General features: G+C 41.7%; 1 protein-coding gene across 3 annotated transcripts in view; it reads left to right on the forward strand.

Moving 5' to 3' along the window:
• Window positions 1-12,154, forward strand: part of TTC29 (tetratricopeptide repeat domain 29) — a 598,163-nt gene that overhangs the window by 57,287 nt on the left and 528,722 nt on the right. Inside the window, exon 1 of one of the 3 annotated variants that reach the window (XM_074993218.1) lies at window positions 9,770-9,888. The exons of the other annotated variants lie outside the window; for them this stretch is intronic. The gene's annotated coding sequence lies outside the window, so the exon portion shown is untranslated. Of the gene's footprint in view, window positions 1-9,769; window positions 9,889-12,154 lie in introns of those variants that run through there. 3 annotated transcript variants of the gene reach the window in all.

The raw sequence follows: 12,154 nt of genomic DNA on the forward strand, positions 1-12,154 counted from the left end.
GCAAGACTCTGATTTTTAGTTTGCTATTTTCCTTTTTGCATTTTGCTTTGGATTTTAACACCCAAGAGGCTGTAGCACTTCCATGTTCCTTAGCTAGATTGTAAAGGCACAACAGAATTGGTTTTGTGACACCCAGCTATTGGATAGCTATGGGGTGAAATTATGCTCTGATAAACCACAACTGGATGATGCCTTGACACCTCAGTTACAGGCACAATGAATTCTTTGGACCAAATTTGATACAAGTCAGAATAAAATGGTTGATTATAATCACTTGAAAGAGAGATTTTGGAGTCACTGTGGATAGTTCTCTGAAAAGATCCACTCAGTGTGTTGTAGCAGTCAAAAAAGCAAACAGAAGTCTAGGAATCATTGTAGAGAAGAAGACAGAATATCTCGTTAACTCTATATAAATCCATGGTATGCCCATATCTTGAATACTGCATACAGATGTGATTGTCTCATCTAAAAAAATATACATATTTATTGTCATTGGAAAAGGTTCAGAAAAGGGCAACAAAAATTATTAGGGGTTTGGAATGGGTCCCATATGAAAAAGATTTAAAAGACTGGGACTTTTCAGCTTAGAAAAAGGGAGACTAAGAGGGGATATGATAGAGGTCTATAAAATCATGACCAGTGTGGAAAAAGTGAATAAGGAAAAGTTATTTACATATTCCCATAACAAAAAAACTGGGTAGGCTGGGCTGGGGCCTGGGGGCAGTCACCAAATGAAATTAATGGGTAGCAGGTTTAAAACTAAAAAAGGAAGTTTTTCTTCATGCAGCACAGGGTAGGCCTGTGGAACCCCTTGTCAAGGAGGTTGTTAAGGTCAAGACTTCAACAGAGTTAAAAAAAGAAGTAGATAAATTTCTGGAGGTTAGGTCCATCAACAGATAGTAGCCAGGATGGGTAGGAATGTTGTTCATAGTCTCTGTCTGTCAGAGTTTGGAAATGGATGACAGGAAAGGGATTTCTTTGGTAATTCCCTGTTCCATTCATTTCCTGTGGGGTGCCTGGCGTTGGCCTCTGTCAGAAGACAGGATACTGGTCTAGATGGACCTTTGGGCTGATCCTGTGTGGCTGGTCATGTTCTTAAGTTCAGAGGAGCTGCATGCATTTTGTCAACTGAACTGAATGTGAACCCTGAGGATTTTCATTCCAGTTCTGGTTTCAGTCATTAGCTTTGGGAAGTAAGCAAAGTGAATTATATTTGAAAACTAAGAATGTGCAGTAAGAGAGTGGTAGTCATGTTAGTGTGTATTTTAACAAAACAAAACAGCAGTCATGTAGCACTTTAAAGACTAACAAAATGATTTATTAGGTGATGAGATCAGATCTGATGAAGTGCCTCTGTCCCACGAAAGCTCATCACTAATAAATCATTTTGTTAGTCTTTAAAGTGCTACATGACTGCTGTTTTGTTTAGTGATGTACATTTAGGGAAAAATGTTTCTTTTATAATTTTTCTTCTAAAACATGTTTTGGCACATTATCATAAGAAATTATTAACTATTATATATTACCATTTCTGCCACTTGGCTGAAAGTGCTGTCTAAACATTGACAGGAAAATACTTAGTTTTGTATGAATGTTGCAGAATTGAACTAAATTTCTTTTAAAATAGAAACATGAAATCTTTAAACTTTGAAAGAATGTGATGTTATTGTGAGAGTCTCACATACATAATCTATCTGTGGTAGGCATAGCAAATACATACATATATATTATATGATTTAAAATTTCATAGTTGCACAAAAATTGTGGAGCTTAAGGATTTTTAAATTTGTTGTACCAATTTAAATTGTCAGGGTTGCAAGGAGTGATGCAGAGGCTGTCAGACAATAATTATTTAGTGAGAATAGATGTTGAGACTAAAAAAGCTAAAGATTATAACTATCAAAAAGCAAATTGTTAACCTCGTGTCAAAATAGACAAAGTAAATATACTTATATCAAGCTCTAATAAATTCTCAGCAGCATTTTTCTTATTTTGCTATGTGTAAATTATTAATTACCAGCAGATTTACCAGTTGTTGAACAGGTCCTTAACTCGATTAATTTTTTGAAAATAAAAGGAAAGTGTACATACTTTATTAAAATGATTGTGTTTTTCAAAAATAGTGTTACTCTATAAAGTTAATTTTTATTTCAGAATTCTTAAAAAAGGCATTGTTAATTTTTTTCCTTTAATTTTTTAGTACATTTTTTAAATGGTAATTCCTTCAGGAACATTCTTTTCTCCATCCCTATAAAGTCTTATTATTCACTATGTTTTAACAAGAAACGGGCTTTAGTTTATTTGGTTTCCAATAACATTTTCTTCTAATTTTCAAACCTTAAGCATTAATTTAGCTGTGGCAAAACAAAGCACTTCTTCAAATTTCTTTGGTTTATCTCTGTTCTGTAAGGCTGATTGAGAGGCAATACTCTTCCAGGTTCATCTTATTTTTCTGGATCATTTTAGTTGTCTTTTCTACATTTGCTCAGTTATGTCAGTTTTGAGGACTGTACTTGATTTGGTGATTCTGACTCTTTTCAGTTTGATTTTGTGAGAAACAATCCCATTTCAGGGACATCTCATCTTCCTGGCACAACAAAATCCTTATGTTGCTTGAAGTTATGATGAGAGGAAGCTGTATACCAAATGTGGTGGTTCTCACTCTTAGGCTGTGGCCCCACTAGCCCCTCCTTTTGGAGGTCCTATGGTAATGTGGCACTTTGAGATATGTTAATGAGGCACTGCTATGAATATGCAGTGCCTCGTTAGCATACTGGTGGCCACGCCTGCTTTGAAACTGACGGTTTTGAAGCGCAGCTGCCAATGTAGCCAGGGGGCCTTTTGAAATGAACCCCTGATTTTGAAAGCCCCTTATTCCCAAAACCAAATGGGAATAAGGGGCTTTCAAAATCAGGGGTTCATTTCAAAAGGCCCCCCGGCTACACAGGTGGCTGAGTTTTGAAACTGGCACTTTCAAAGCGCACGTGGCCACCATTATGCTAAGCACCTTATTAGCATATCCTGAAGTGCCACATTACCATAGCCCCTCCAAAAGTAGGGGCTAGTGTGGCCACAGCCTTACTGTTTAGGAGAAGTTCTTGATCAAACAGACAAAGGTATGCTTATATCAGAGAGTTTTGTCAACAAAAACTGTGGAGCCTCCACATTCCCAAGCCTTCCAAGCCTGTCTGTTACAGTAACTTGACAGAATGAGGCACTTCTGTTGACAGCGTTCTGCTGCTGACCCAAGAAGCAGAATGCCACTGTCGACAGACATCTGTCAACAGAAAGCCAGTCTGGCCATTCTGGGGGCCCTCTGTTGACAGATGGGGCTGCCGGGATACTGGAGCTGTGTCTACACGTGCACGCTACTTCGAAGTAGCGGCACTAATATCGAAATAGCGCCTGTCGCGGCTACACGCGTCGGGCGCTATTTCGAAGTTAACTTCGACGTTAGGTGACGAGACGTCGAAGTCGCTAACCTCATGAGGGGATCGGAATAGCTCCCTACTTCGACGTTCAACGTCGAAGTAGGGACCGTGTAGACGATCCGCGTCCCGCAACGTCGAAATTGTGGGGTCCTCCATGGCAGCCATCAGCTGGGGGGTTGAGAGACGCTGTCTCTCCAGCCCGTGCGGGGCTCTATGGTCACCGTGTGCAGCAGCCCTTAGCCCAGGGCTTCTGGCTGCTGCTGCTGCAGCGGGGGATTCATGCTGCATGCACAGGGTCTGCAACTCGTTGTCGGCTCTGTGTATCTTGTGCAGTTTAGTGCAAGTGTGTCTGGGAGGGGCCCTTTAAGGGAGTGGCTGGCTGTTGAGTCCGTCCTGTGACCCTGTCTGCAGCTGTGCCTGGCACCCTTATTTCGATGTGTGCTACTGTGGCGTGTAGACGTTCCCTCGCTGCGCCTATTTCGACGTGGTGCTGCGCAACGTCGATGTTGAACATCGACGTTGCCAGCCCTGGAGGACGTGTAGACGTTATTCATCGAAATAGGCTACTTCGATGTAGGCTTCACGTGTAGACGTAGCCTGGCAGCCCTGTCTGATGTGTTTATGTTTGACCTTTCTGTCGAGAGAGCAACCAGACAGTCCGGTCGCTCTCTGTTAACAGAGTGGATCACTCTTTCAATCTGCTTGGCAGTCTGTCTGTGATCTGTCGACAGAAGTTTCGTCAGAGGATATCTTCTGACAGAAACTTCTGTCCACAGATTGCTCTAGTGTAGATATAGACAAACAGACAAACTCCTTAAAGCAAATAGTAGCTTATTGTTGGAAGTATTTTTCTATTGGGTTGTGTGTGTGTGAAATGAAATCTACATTATCAACATTTGCTGATGAATATCAAATCTTTCTAAGCTTGTCTATGCGTAGTGAGTTTTCTGTGGGAACCACAGTATTCACTAAGGGCTGGATTGGTAGCTTGCAAAGAATGCTGAGTAAGGGACTGCTTGTAGTAGTATTGCTCCAGGCAGAAAGAAGAGACAGAACTGTAACTGAGAATCTGTATTTGGTCTATGTTTTTCACTCTTATGTCATGGAGGAAGTAAACTATGCTAACATTTTTTGTACTCCTGTTAACTTTCTTCTTTATGTTGACTCAGCTGCAGTTGCTGGTGGACTCTGTGTCTGTGTGTAACTCATACTCTATTCTTCCCATATCCCACTGGCAGTCACTCTCTTCCCAGCACAATCCATTCTGTTGGTAGCCTATATAAAGGAGCATGGCGTGCCTTACACCCCTTACAGTCCTCAGTAAGACTACAGCTGGGGTTACAATTTGGTCCCAAATGAAAAAATAATCACAGTTGCTGGGCAATGGCTAGCCCCTGAGATCCTGAATACCCTTGGCTCCCAATAGGAATTGAAAATATTCAGCAACCTGTGAGATCTAGAGCCTAAAACTTCCTTTTATACTCGAGCTGAATGTTGGCTATTCCAGGAGCTTTGACATATATGGGAGGGCAACCCCCTTCACAGTAAAGGTAAATGAATCACACCTTTAGTTAGCACGTTTGGGTCTTGGATACGGTTAATGCAAATGACCCATCCAGCTCCAGTTTAATTTTGGAGGTTGCTTGCACTTGGCACTGCAATTTGAAGAGCTAAAGATTGCAAATACTCTCAAAATGGTAATAGCATTGTTGGAAGGAATATTTGTTGTTCCTGTACAAATATTCAGTGAAAATGTCAGTAAGCCTTTAATGGCAACAGTAAAGGAGATAAACACACTAATTACTTTAGTTTTCAAGTCAGAGACATCTGAAATCATTTATCTTATGGACAAACTATTTCAACCTTGAACTTTTATAATAATTAAGTAAATGCATTGTTTCATCTGTTCACGCACAGGTGGCCAAAGAGTTTTCCAGAAAACTGGGGAGGCACAGCAGGAAGAAGAAAAGGTCACCAATATTATTTACTAATAAAGTGGTCATCCTGGTGTTCTGTCTCTTACAAAGAAAATGCCCTTTCATGGTAATTTTTTGGACATTGTGATGTTGAGTAATGCAATGTTTCAAACCCATGGAAAGCTATTCACAAAATTAAAAGGTGTTCCATGTGGGTTTAATACAAATGTGGGGGGAACCTAAACTGCACATATTCAGTACAGAGCAAAGTCATCACAATTCAGAAAGACTGAAAGGAAATAACAGGAAAGGCGCATGAGTTCCATGGCCTGCAGCAAAGCCAGGCCAGAGGTTAAAGGAGAGAGCACTACCACCATAAACAGCTATGCTGAAATTCAGGGAATGGAAGATGAATTGCCTGCAGTGATTGGTTCCATTTGCAGGAGCAGCTATAGGAAAAAAGCCTGTGTACATCATTGCTGGCTCTGTGAATACATAACCTGAAACAACGATTGATTTTGGGCTGCTATTTTCAGAAGTATCACATTCACATTCGTCCAAATTCTTCTTTCATTTACACTGGAATAAATACAGAGTAATTCCATTAACTTCAATTAAGTTGGTAGGCCTTACATTTGCAGATATAGTCCAAATTATGTCAGCATTGACATTAATGGGATCACTCTAGATTTATATCACAGTAACATAGACCAAGAGAGTGTGGTTGTGGTCCTCAAGAGTGCATGTTACTCACAAGGAGGTTTCCTCCTGGAATCCTTTGGAATCAGTCCCAGAAGGCCGAGGAAAATCACCTCTGGTCTAACTCCTGGAAGGGATGTGACCCACAAGGAGACTAGCAGATTGAAGGGCTTCTTCTTGACATCTGGTGGTAGTAGTGGGATTTGCAGGAGAAGGGGCTTGGCTGGTTTGAAGCCACGTAATCAACAACTCCATGTGGATGCCTTATTTTCTCTTTATGAACCAGCTCCACAGGAAAGGCCTACGGGCTGGAAAATTACTAACAAGAGGAATATAATCCCACAATCCCACATAGATGCTTTCCTTAACGCCTTTGAAAAATCCTGCAATGTGCATCAAACTGATCCCGCAGACAGGCTCCAACATCTCATCTTCGCATTGGATCTCAAGGAAGTAGGTCTCCCTCAGGACCTTTTGTGGACTCTGGAACTTTTTTCCTGAGGCACACTGTAAAAAGTTTCAAAGTTCACAGAAGGCCCCAGGGGAGACCTATCTTATTAAACACACAAATGTCATTGGTGTAAACCAGGGCAAAACTCCCCTGCCTCTCAGAATTTGTTTCAGTGTTTGTATCACAAGAATGGGGATCTCTGTCTTTCAAACAAACCTTCATAATCCTGCCTAATTTTCTGGTTTTATTACCAACCTTGAAATTCAGGCTTAACAAAAAACTGGACAAGGGTTGTGAACATTTCAGGCAAACTGGGATTGAAACATTCTTTTCTGCATTTACTAGGTTGGGATTTATTAGTTTCATGTTGAAACCATATGAAACCAGTTTAGGCTGATTTTCACTCTTGTTTGAACCTAAATATCAAAGCAAAATTCAGTGCGTTGTGGATTAAAATCTGAAGAAAGAAAGTATTTACCCAACCCAACATTAATTGAAACAACTGAGCTTCATGCAATTCTGCTTTGAAATTGAAAAAAATTGCTCTTGGTGCAGCCAAGTGAAAACCTTTCAATTTGTGAAGGAACTTTTGCCTCCAGCAAACTGTTTCAGATCTCTCTGGATCATTAGGGATTTTTAGAGTTTGGTGACTGAATCCCTGATACTTCCTCAGACTCTTTTGTCGAGATCTCACAGGTTTCAAAGCCAGGTCTGTAGGTTTCATAAGCATCGCCCTTTGCTAACTCTCTACCTAGCACCATAGGTTCTGGAACTAGGGGTGTTGGAGCACCCCCTGACATGAAATGGTTTCTGTTATACACAGGATTTACAGTTTGGTTCAAAGGTTCTCAGCACCCCCACTTTAAAATTGTTCCAGCGTCACTGCCTACCAGCCTGCTGATGATTGCTTACTTCAAAGACTAGCCCCATCCAAGTGTGAAGCTCTACCCTGGAGAGCCAGATGGCAGAGCTTGAGTGACTGATTACCCTGCTGGGCTTGTTTAACACAGCCGCTGGAAGAGGAAGCTCTCTAAACCAGTGTTTCGTAAACTTTTTGAGACCACAGAACACCAAACAATGTTTTTATGCAGAACACCTATGAAAATTTTCTTCCAAAAAAACCTTTCAGATTAAAAAAACCAAAACCAAACAGCAACATATACAGCAAAACCAAAATGAAGTAATTTAATCAGGTATCGTAGCAATGAAGAAACAACATTGTATCTAGTTTTAATAACAGAAAATATATACATCAGAGTATGATATTAAAAAAGTGTCAGATGCTCCTGGCACATCTGCGAGTTGTTCACGGAAAACCAGTGTTCCGCAGAACATAGTTTAAGAAACATTGCTCTAAATAACTGGTGTCTGCCTTGCTCTGAACTATGTGCCCCATGGGTTGATTTCCTGGTATCCTGTCCCAGTGTGACTCCTGGCATCTGGCTTGCAGTTCTGCTCTACAGGTTGTCTCCTGCTTCAGGTATTTTCTGTCTCATGTGTCTGGCTCTGACTACTAAGCATAGCCAGCCATGACACTCTTTACATAGCAAATACGATATAAAGGGACCATAGAGGCATGGTGGGATCTAAAGACCTATGTTTACTCAATAAACACATCATGCAAGGTCTACCTGAGTACACACTATGCTGCTCTGGCTGATTTTTAAAACACAGAAATCAGTAATGGGGCTTACAAACTGTTTCAATAGATTCTACCCAGTTTCTATGTGGGTGGAAAGAGGCAAAGCAGGACCACCGCTTCTTGGATTTTAACTTTCCTTCCCCCAAGTCCCTTTCTTAGATTTTTTTTCTCTGAGTTAGGGTGGCCTGACTGCTTATGATGGTCCCAGCCTCCTGTTTGTGCTATACGCCCTAGAGGCATGAAGAGACTTCAAAGAATGCAGAGAATGGTATGAGTTGCATATCAAACTATTCCCTTGTTTGTCATTTTTAAAAAAATAATCACTGCATAGCATCCAAGAGAAGCAAGCCAAGTGAAAGGTGACCCTTAAAATGTTCCGAGATCAGGTTTGGTTTGGATAAAGGCACCTCTGAAAAGCATCCAAGCTCTTGGATGAACGGAATTGGGATGAAAGCTTTATGAGAGCAGGCTTTCCCATAAGACTTCTGACACTTCCTCATCTAGTTCCATCTGGAAGTGCCATAGGAACAGCCTTCTCACAGCATTTTGGCTCCATTGGTCCTTGCTCAGTCTAGGAAGGTTTCCAGAATATTTCAGAACCTGTGTAAAGGTTTAGTTAAATTTAATTCTATAACTGAACAAAGGTTTGGGGTCAGTGGGAATAATGTGCTTAATATAGAGTAGTTTTCATTTTCCAAGAAATATTTTAAAGTGTCTACTTTATGTTCTGTTAAGAGCCGAATACAGGTGTGGCACACTGAACTGTGACCCAGTCTGTGCTCTTAAGTTTTGACTCAGTTGCTCAGCTGTCCACTAGGGTTTTAACTGAGTCAAATTCCATGTTTTCCTCCTCACAATTGGAAACCTTGACATATGGTGCAAAAGACAAATGTGAACACAAACAGTGCATTTATTTCACTCTGTGTTGACTGATTTAGCTTTTAATTTATGCCAATGCTCATCAGTCTGAGTTGTCACCATATTTGAGGAAAACAAGTAAGATATGAAGGTAACCTATATCTCTCACTTCTGAGAATATCAATTTACTTTTGCTGGCAAAGAAATATTAAAACAACTTAATTTAAAACTGCTTGATTTCACCAAAAAGCACTGATACACAAAATCCTTCAGCTAATTCTGTTTTGCTTCGCAAATGCTGACAGTCCACTAACAGTGATAATACCTGAAAATTTCTATTTGGGTCAATGAAATACAGCAAGCCCTTGATTTAATGGACTAATGGGTGGGAAGGGGTGTCTGTTATTGCCGAAAGTCCATTATATCTGATTGGTTATGCTCTATGATGGTGCACTGACCTTCCCAGTCCATCACTCACTCCTGTCCTCAGCCGCACCTCTTCCCTTCCCCCCACTTCCACTCACACGTCCAGCTCCTTCTCCCAATTGCTGGCTTCTCTCCTTCTGCCTCCTGCAGTTCTCAGCGCTGTGGTTCCTTCAGCTCCCAGCTCTGAGCTGCCTGTTGGAAGGTAAACTGTGGCTACCCCCAGTCTGCCAACAGGTGGCAGCCTCTGACACCATGGCTGCTGCTCAGCACCATCGCAGGCAGTGACCGCCAGGTGCTGACATGCTCCACTCACAAGGGGCTGTGGGAGAAGAGCTCCTGCACCCTGCTACAGCCCCCTCCCGACAGCTCCTCTGGCCCTGGTGGCCTCAGCAGCTGTGGTGCCCCCCGCCAATGCCAGCAGCCCCGGACACTCCAGCAGCTCCTCCAGTCCCAGCGGTGGCTCTGGTGAGTGTCTGGCATGTATGTGGAGGGCGGGAGGGAAAGCAAGGGGGCTGGCAGAAAGCATCTGTTATTTCTGAAGTCCGTTATATCAGTGTCCCTTAAATCGAGGGTTTACTGTACCTCAATGTTTTCATTAAACTGGTTATATCAGTCTTGTTCAGAAAAGGCAAAATCTCTGTCTTTTTGCTTGACAGTATTCATGATTTTAAGGTTCATCCACTTGCATGCTCCCAGTGGTGTTTAATTCAGATTGCATATTCCTACTGAGGTGTTGTTAGCTGTGTGACAATAACGTCTTTGCTGTTTTTGTATATCATGCTCTTTAAAGTAAGATTTTAAAAAATAGGACCCCAGAGTTAGGACATGTCTGAGCAACAAAATTAAGTTGACCTCACTTATGTTGGCACATAGCAACCTCAGTAATTACATTACTTTTGCATGTCTACTCATTGCTCCTTATGTTGACAGCGCATGTCCTCACTAGGAACCCTGTGTGGGACATTGTGGGATGGTTCTGAACGTCAGCAAAAATCAATATATGCAAGGCAGTATCTACACTGATGCTGCATCAGCCCAATGGATTTGATGCCTCTTGTGGAGGTGAGGTAATAAAGTTTCTGTAACAGGTGACTTATGTTCACAGGAGTAAAATTTTAGTGTAGACACAGAATTAAGTCAATGTAAAGTGCCTTGCATTGACCTAAATCTGTAGTATAGACTAGGGAAGGGGTCAGCAACCCCCAGCATGAGTGCCAAGAGTGTCATGCGAGACAATTTTTCATTGGCATGTGAGGTGAGAGTTCAGCCCCACCCCTCTCTCCCATGCAGCCAGGAGCTTGCTAAAGCCCTGCCACCTGTGGATTAACAAAAGACCAGCTAATGTTACTAACCACCACCTAAACACCTAAAAGTAAAGCTTTGTGTCTTCCTTTATTTATTAGTGAAGCTGTTGTAAGTAGGACTATTAGTGATTTTAAAAAATATCATTGGCATTCCGACCAGCACTTGGACCATACATAGAGGTCAAAAGGTCACATTTCGGCACTCTGCCTTGAAAAGGTTGCTGACCCCTGGACTAGGGTTTAGGCTTGTACATCCACAGTTTTGGAGAGGTAGCTGTGTTAGCTCTGTTTTTTTGTACATCCCTGTCAATCTGATTATTCCATTACATGCATCTCATGGAGTGAGACACAGCTCACGAAAGCTTATGCCTTATTACATTTGTTAGTCTGTGAGGTGCCACATTAGCTAATACCTCCTTATAGTTAGTAAGGTGTTTTTATGTCCACAGTAAAACACCTCAATAAATGGCTTAATTTTCAAGAAAGAGCTGATTGTCCAACAATTCCCAGGAATCTCAAAGGCAATTGTTGAGGACTTTAAGCTAGGTTCTTTGGGGATGGTGATACAAGACCTGAAGTAAGTGGGGAAGGAGTAGGGAACAATAAAGTAGGTTTCCTGGGTGGGTAAAGAGGAGAAAGTGGGCCAATCAGTCATTCTCTAAGGTGCTTGTACACAAATGCAAAAGGCCTGGGGAACAGACAGGAAGAATTAGAGGTCCTGGCACAATCAAAAAAGTATGAGGTGGTTGGATTAACAGAGACTTGGTGGGATGATTTGCATAACTGGAGTATGGTCATGGAAGGGCGGACTCCCGGAGAGAAATGGTGGGTTGAATCCTTTGGGAAATGAAGATGAAGGGGAAAGACTTTAAGAGGACTGGCAGTATTTTAAAGAATTCTTACTGAAGGCACAGGAACAAACCATCCCGTTGCATAGTAAGAAATGCAAATATGGTAGGCAACCAGCTTGGCTTAACAGGGAAATTCCTTGGTCAGCTAAAACTCAAAAAGGATGCATATAAGAAATGGAAAGGTGGACAGTTGACTAAGGAGGAGTATGAATATATGGCTGGAGAATGCCAGGCAGTAATCAGGAAAGCGAAAGCACAATTGGAACTGAAGCTCGCAAGGGATGTGAAGGCTAACAAGAAGGGTTTCTACAGGCGTAAACAATAAGAGGCTTATCAGGGAAGGTGTGTGGCCATTAGTAGATGAGAGAGGTAACTTAATGACAGATGATGTAAGAAAAGCTGAAGTACTTAATGCTTTTCTTACCTCAGTCTTCATGGACAAGGACAGGTCCTACACTACGGTGCTACATAATGCAGTATGGGAAAGTGGAGGGCAGCCATCGGTGTGGAAAGAATGGGTAAAGAGCCATGTAGAAAAACCAGATGTACAGAAATCCAGGGGTCTGGATTTAATGC

Source organism: Carettochelys insculpta, chromosome 4 (genome assembly GCF_033958435.1).
Source record: "Carettochelys insculpta isolate YL-2023 chromosome 4, ASM3395843v1, whole genome shotgun sequence".
NCBI classification, from domain to species: Eukaryota; Metazoa; Chordata; order Testudines; family Carettochelyidae; genus Carettochelys; species Carettochelys insculpta.